This window comes from Schistocerca piceifrons, chromosome 5 (genome assembly GCF_021461385.2).
Source record: "Schistocerca piceifrons isolate TAMUIC-IGC-003096 chromosome 5, iqSchPice1.1, whole genome shotgun sequence".
Classification (NCBI taxonomy): domain Eukaryota; kingdom Metazoa; phylum Arthropoda; class Insecta; order Orthoptera; family Acrididae; genus Schistocerca; species Schistocerca piceifrons.
Genome location: NC_060142.1, coordinates 315,784,582 through 315,792,454, shown reverse-complemented (window position 1 = coordinate 315,792,454; position 7,873 = coordinate 315,784,582). Strand labels below are relative to the sequence as shown.

The 7,873-nt window shown below is 47.0% G+C and overlaps 1 pseudogene; it reads right to left on the bottom strand.

Annotated features, from left to right (window-relative positions):
• Window positions 1-3,825: 3,825 nt before the first annotated feature.
• Window positions 3,826-3,943, bottom strand: LOC124799659 (annotated as a pseudogene).
• Window positions 3,944-7,873: the final 3,930 nt, after the last annotated feature.

The window sequence follows — 7,873 nt, the reverse complement described above, 5'->3', positions numbered from 1 at the left end:
TCAAATCTTGATAACCTGCCTTAGTAGCAGCAGTAACCGAGCTAACAACTGCGCCAAGACACTTCTTGGCTTATATGGGAGTTGCCGAGCGCAGCGCCGTATTTTGGCTGTTTATATATCTCTGTATTTGAATACGCATCCATGCCTATAACAGTTTCTTTGGCGCTTTGATGTATATTGCCGTCATCAGATCAAAGGGAATAAAACCCAAACTCTAGACTATGTTTTTAGATTATGAATAGATCACAGATAGTGACATGAAATTATTTCACCTATGACTTAGTACTCGCTAAGTTTATCATTCAGCAGAAGTTGGCAATTCAATCCTGGGCATCTGCCTTTTACTGAAAGTATTGGGTAAGTGTCTAAGACTCTGGGCTTCCAGTTGGAAGGAGAGGAGTTTAAAGTCTCAGACAGTTCAAATGGTTTAAACGGCTCTGAGCACTATGGGACTTAACCGCTGAGGTCATCAGTCCCCTAGAACTACTTAAACCTTACTAACCTAAGGACATCACACACATCCACGCCCGAGGCAGGATTCGAACCTGCGACCGTAGCGGTTCCGAACTGCTTCTACGGTCGCAGGTTCGAATCCTGCCTCGGGCATGGATGTGTGTGATGTCCTTAGGTTAGTTAGGTTGAAGTAGTTCTAAGTTTTGGGGACTAACGACATCAGAAGTTAAGTCCCTTAGTGCTCAGAGCCATTTGAACCAAGAGTCTTAACGTGAATAGGGTCGGTTGCGGATGAATCGCTATACGATGGCTCTGGTTCTCGTTGCAGATGACACCAACCGTATTGCTAAATGTGCATGACTGCACAAGCTCGACAGTCAGCAGCTGGAGCACTGTCAGTTAGGTATGAGCATCCACTATGGCAAGTTCGTACCGTACTGGAAAAATAGGTTTCAATTGTACTGGGGCCTAAAATCGCATAAGAAGCAAAATGACATCGGAAGACGGAGTAAAAAGTGAAGTGACATCGGTTTCTAATTGTCGTGAAACTGGCACAGGACGTGTTGAACATTCTGTCTACTGTCTTCGGCCACAAGTTGAAGTCCAGAAAAAATGTCCCACAGCAGGTCGGAGTGTTTTAGGGATCACGTTCAGAATGCATTGCACAGTGCGTGAAATGTGCGCACCGCTGTCATAAGAAAGCTTTGTCAGCAGCGCGCATCCCTTCGTAGAAGCAGTCATGTTGGGAGTCTGGGACGTAATTTGAGGTACAAACGCGTGCCGCACTTCTGTTGGTGAGCATATTCTGACGCTTACAGCGCCATCTATTTTGTCAGATTTTCACTAATTCTTTGTTTCATGTTTCTCCTGCGCCATAATATGCTATTCAAATTTGACGTTTTTCCGAGCAGTGGTTCTCTTCCCACGGCGTTTCGAAACTGAAACTTAAATAACGGACATGCGTAGGTAGTACACCAGCTTTTCGCTAACAAGCAACATTCACAATATTCAAATGACGAATGAGATACGCCTTAGAAACACGTTGCGTAATCATAACATGTAAGCTTTCATTAATTAAAACTTCCAGGCTGAATTGCCGTGGGCCATATATAAAACTTCTTCTCTTTCCTGACGTTTCGTTGCCTACTGCGGGCAACATCGAGGTGAGGTTGCGACTGGCTACTAGGCGCTGGAGGTCCCGCTTATATAGAGCGCTTAGATGGCGCCACCACTCATCACGTGATTTCGACTTTAAAGCAATCTCTGACTAGTGCCATCTCTCTCGATTACATGTAATCGATTGTCACTTCGTTGGCGCAAAGTCGACCGCCATATCTTGTCTAGTTACAATCCTTCGTCTTTTTTATTAAAAAAATTTTTGTGCTTGTAGATCTCTATAGCTTCTCTATATATGCGGGTATAATAATGTTTATCTCACTAAATTTTATTTCGTGATCACCGTCTCTGAAAACGTGTTCCACTACAGCTTATTTGTCAATTTGTCCCAATCTACAGTTCCTTTTGTGTTCCGTTAGACGGGTATTAACACTCCTTTTAGTTGTTCCAATATAACCCATTCCAAAGCTACACGGAATTTTATAGACACCTGGGGTGGCTAACGGGTGTCGTGCGTCTTTCACCAATCTTAAACTTTCACTAATTTTCTTGGTAGGTTGAAAGATTGTCTCCACTTGAAACTTGGCCAAGAAAATTAGTGAAAGTTTAAGATCGGTGAAAGACGCACGACACCCGTTAGCCACCACAGGTGTGTATAAAATTCCGTGTAGCTGTTACATGGTTTATATTGGAACAACTAAAAGTAGTGTTAATACCTGCCTAACGGAACACAAAAGGAACTGTAGATTGGGACAAATTGACAAATCAGCTGTAGCGGAACACGTTTTCAGAGACGGTGATCACGAAATAAAATTTAGTGAGACAAACGCGATAGCTAGGACCTCACGTTATTATACGAGTACCCGCATGTATAGAGAAGCTATAGAGATGTACAAGCACAAAAATAATTTTAATAAAAAATGATTATAACTAGACAAGATATGGCGGTCGACTTTGCACCAACGAAATGACAATCGATTAGCTGTAATCGAGAGAGATGGCATTAGTCAGAGATTGTTTTAAAGTCGAAATCACGTGATGAGTGGTGGCGCCATCTAAGCGCTCTATATAAGCGGGACCTCCAGCGCATAGCAGCCAGTCGCCAACTCACATCGGAAGATGTTGCCCGCAGTAGGCAACGAAACGTCAGGAAGGAGAAGTAGTTTTATATATGGTCCATGGAAATTCAGCCAGGAAGTTTTAATTAATGACGTTGCGTAATCATTCGTGTGTTAGGCATGTAGTGTTACCAGCTTTGTATGGTTGCACTGAAATGCTAATCATTTGGTTATTCAAACGTGTCAGTGCGACGTTTGTCAGCAGGCGACTTCTATTGTGCTGCAGTTTTAATTATCAGCGGCGCAGCTGCCTTCATCGAGGAAGTAAATGTGTCGACGTCAGCACTGCAGCTACGGCTGTGTTGACAAGCTGGCCAGGACAGTCCTCTGGCAACAGTGAGCGGAGCACGCCCAGAAATCGCAGCACAGCGCGGGACAGGATCCTGGCCGGCGGGCAGGCCGCGCTACGTGGAGTCCGCAGCCTCTCGAGCATGACGCATAAACAAGCGACGACGAGAGCAGAGCTGCAATTCGCCTTCCATTCCGTCCAGTCCCGCGACCCCGGCGGCCGAGTTACCGTCCGCGCAGACCGCAGCGCTCGGGGCCGGGCCGCGGCGCCATTAATCGTGATTACTGCCTCTGCGAGAGCGCCGTAACAGCGTGCTTCATGAGTGGCGTACACAAGGTCTCAGAGATTGGTATTCTCGATCTCGTGCGGCTACTGGAGATTGCGAGTCGGTTAGAACCTGCAACGTTCATCATGCGCTATCTGACGATCATCTGAAGTCTGTATCTGCGTTTTGTGATTGCTAAGGCTTTTCTCTGTCACTTTTCATTTCCTGTTCAAGCCTAAAAACCGTGTAAATACTGGTTTCAACCATTTCCCAGTAACCAGGATATGTTAACAGGTAATGTTATCAGAACAGCTTCAGCTTCCTTACACTGAAATTAAAACGGTCCTACAGCACAAGCCTGGATTCTGCAACATAACTCCTCCCACACAGGCCATGAAGGCCTAAACGTACCTACTGGCTGCCGTGTCATCCTAAGCCCACAGGCGTCACTGGATGCGGATATGGAGGGGCATGTGGTCAGCACACCGCTCTCCCGGCTGTATGCCAGTTTCCGAGACCGAAGCCGTTACTTCTCAATCAAGTAGCTCCTCAGTTTGCCTCACAAGGGCTGAGTGCACCCTGCTGGCCAACAGCGCTCGGCAGACCGGATGGTCACCCATCCAAGTGCTAGCCCAGCCCGACAGCGCTTAACTTCCGTCATCTGACGGGAACCGGTGTTACCACTGCGGCAAGGCCGTTGGCATTTTACACCATAATCCTTTAATAATTCCGGTCCTACTGCGGTAGCGTGCATTTAGTTTCCTGTGAATGAGAACGTATTTCCTCAGTCTGTTACAAAGGAAACAACGTTTTTTATATTGATGCTGTCTTTCAACACTGGATGAAGCACTGAGCCAGAGGTGTTCGTAATGATTAGTGGCAACGAAAACAGTTCCTTGGAGCAGCTGGATTTTGACCCCGCCGGAGCAAGATTTCTATTACGATATATTTCAGTAATGTCAAAAGTTCTGTACAGCTGTATGACTACTTCATGAAATTCATGTAAAATCGATTCCAAGAGTATATACTTCCTATATGGTACTAGAGGTGTCACAAAAATGTTTGAAATACCATGTTCCTGAAACTTTAGGCGCTTAATCTACACTCCTGGAAATGGAAAAAAGAACACATTGACACCGGTGTGTCAGACCCACCATACTTGCTCCGGACACTGCGAGAGAGCTGTACAAGCAATGATCACACGCACGGCACAGCGGACACACCAGGAACCGCGGTGTTGGCCGTCGAAAGGCGCTAGCTGCGCAGCATTTGTGCACCGCCGCCGTCAGTGTCAGCCAGTTTGCCGTGGCATACGGAGCTCCATCGCAGTCTTTAACACTGGTAGCATGCCGCGACAGCGTGGACGTGAACCGTATGTGCAGTTGACGGACTTTGAGCGAGGGCGTATAGTGGGCATGCGGGAGGCCGGGTGGACGTACCGCCGAATTGCTCAACACGTGGGGCGTGAGGTCTCCACAGTACATCGATGTTGTCGCCAGTGGTCGGCGGAAGGTGCACGTGCCCGTCGACCTGGGACCGGACCGCAGCGACGCACGGATGCACGCCAAGACCGTAGGATCCTACGCAGTGCCGTAGGGGACCGCACCGCCACTTCCCAGCAAATTAGGGACACTGTTGCTCCTGGGGTATCGGCGAGGACCATTCGCAACCGTCTCCATGAAGCTGGGCTACGGTCCCGCACACCGTTCGGTCGTCTTCCGCTCACGCCCCAACATCGTGTAGCCCGCCTCCAGTGGTGTCGCGACAGGCGTGAATGGAGGGACGAATGGAGACGTGTTGTCTTCAGCGATGAGAGTCGCTTCTGCCTTGGTGCCAATGATGGTCGTATGCGTGTTTGGCGCCGTGCAGGTGAGCGCCACAATCAGGACTGCATACGACCGAGGCACACAGGGCCAACACCTGGCATCATGGTGTGGGGAGCGATCTCCTACACTGGCCGTACACCACTGGTGATCGTCGAGTGGACACTGAATAGTGCACGGTACATCCAAACCGTCATCGAACCCATCGTTCTACCATTCCTAGACCGGCAAGGGAACTTGCTGTTCCAACAGGACAATGCACGTCCGCATGTATCCCGTGCCACCCAACGTGCTCTAGAAGGTGTAAGTCAACTACCCTGGCCAGCAAGATCTCCGGATCTGTCCCCCATTGAGCATGTTTGGGACTGGATGAAGCGTCGTCTCACGCGGTCTGCACGTCCAGCACGAACGCTGGTCCAACTGAGGCGCCAGGTGGAAATGGCATGGCAAGCCGTTCCACAGGACTACATCCAGCATCTCTACGATCGTCTCCATGGGAGAATAGCAGCCTGCATTGCTGCGATAGGTGGATATACACTGTACTAGTGCCGACATTGTGCATGCTCTGTTCCCTGTGTCTATGTGCCTATGGTTCTGTCAGTGTGATCATGTGATGTACCTGACCCCAGGAATGTGTCAATAAAGTTTCCCCTTCCTGGGACAATGAATTCACGGTGTTCTTATTTCAATTTCCAGGAGTGTATGTGACTTGTGTGGTACCCTAAGATAAAGTATACAGTTTTGTAGACCCTCGTCGCCAGTTTTGTAAAGTCCTCGTCGCTACTGCTGTGGAGGCCGAGTTGCCACTGTTCTTACGGTAGGCCTAGTTTGTGCATTCGTTAAACGCCTTCTGATGCAGTACGCTCCCTGCCACTTTGCTATGCCCCATGGTCAGGTAGCAGTATAGCAGAACGAAGGTTCTATAACACTCCAACAAATTAGTAACAAAGTCTCACAAATGGCTTCAAAAGGTTTACTTATCTCTGTGACTTGTTGAATAATGAGGTCTGAAATACTACTTGCAATGTAACAAAAGAAAGGCCCTCAGTGACCAAGGGCAAATAATAGTAGGTAAACTTTACAGTACATAACAAATGCAATTTAGAGCTATCTGTTCACTTCCAAGATTTCACTAAACGACGTTCCCTGTCCATGTCAGCCGTGGACTATGATCTATAGCCAAGTGGGCGAGAGCTGATCTATCATCCGCGTAGGTTTCTATCCGTTGTCGTCCGGTCATTGACGGATTGTACTAGGCCGGCAATCGGTCGAGGCGAAGTCGATGTCTTCATCCTCAATGCCGCCTGTGGCGCTGGTGGAACCCGCGCAAGTGGCGAGTCTCTATGGGACTGGCACCAGCTCTCATCTTTGCGCCTTTGGTGCTTTTACTCTTGCTGTGTCTTGTTTCGACTACACAGGATACAGTCTTCAAATCAATTTTGCATGAATTAAACGGAGAATACATGATGGAATTATGTATAAGTATCGATTATGTTGCTGCAAATCTTTTTACCGCTTTCGTTTCCGACTCATGAGAAAAGAGCAGGTTGTTGTAGGATTTACACCTGCATATACAATTTGTAGTCACTATGCGGTGTTCATGTATTAACATAAATTAATCAATTACTGGGATGGAGATGGACATCGCACCATAGCGGCTGCTACGGTCGCAGGTTCGAATCCTGCCTCGGGCATGGATGTGTGTGATGTCCTTAGGTTCGATAGGTTTACGTAGTTCCAAGTCTAGGGGACTGATGACCTCAGATGTTAAGTCCCATAGTGGTTAGATCCATTTGAACCATTTTGAACCACACCATAGCAGTCAGAGAGAATGTGCACTTTCAACTTACCGCCAACTTTCTAACTTCCGGAAAGGACGAATCATTGGCATAAGGGACATAGGAGCATCATACCGACATCTCGCACGGACTGTTAGTTGTAGTGGAATGACTGCAGAACTAGGGTTGACGAGAAGGACGTAGGACAATAACGTGACAAGAAGAGCGTGCATTAGTTGTTCCAGGACTACACGACGAGAAGACCGTAGGACTGTTAGACTGGGTTTGGCAGATGGATGAATGACAGAAGTTTGAGTCCGGAAGGACGATACAGTTAACGTGTCACCTCGAACTGTTGCGAACAGATTACTGAAAGCTGGGATGAGATCTCGATTTTCAATGCACCGTTTATCGCTGACGCCATACTTACCCAAAAAATTAAGATACATATAAAAATAAAATTATCACCCTGAAAATGGATCATTAAAAACAGTAAACTACAAAAAGTAAAGTTGCATGATAAACCGTTAGGAAACCATAGTTACATCGTGTCTAAATGTGAAAGACAGAATAAAGCAGTATGTAATAGACAAAACTCCGTGGTAGGTGTAGTGTGTGATGTCAGAGCAAGGATAATATTGATCGGATTCAAGCTCTGTACGAATAAAAGAATTTACTAGTCTATTAACGGCCTGTGAAGAAACCAAAGGCACAGAAACAAATGATGTGGCTTCTCAGATCCGTCAACATTTCGCTGTGTGTGCGACGCGTCATCAGAACAGAAGTCTGCAACACTACTCAGCATCACGATGTAACAGACAGACGGGCTACAAGGATTTAAAAAAGTCAGGAGCCCCAGAAACAGTAGAAGCGCAAGAAATATTTTCTAAGTTACGAGACCTAAGATCAACTTCTCGTTGACACCTGTATGTAACCGCAAAACCACGACGTACATGTCGCTGAACTAAAGTATATAAAGCATATCCATTATATCTGAGAACAAGCAAACGTCCTATTATGATATAACATCA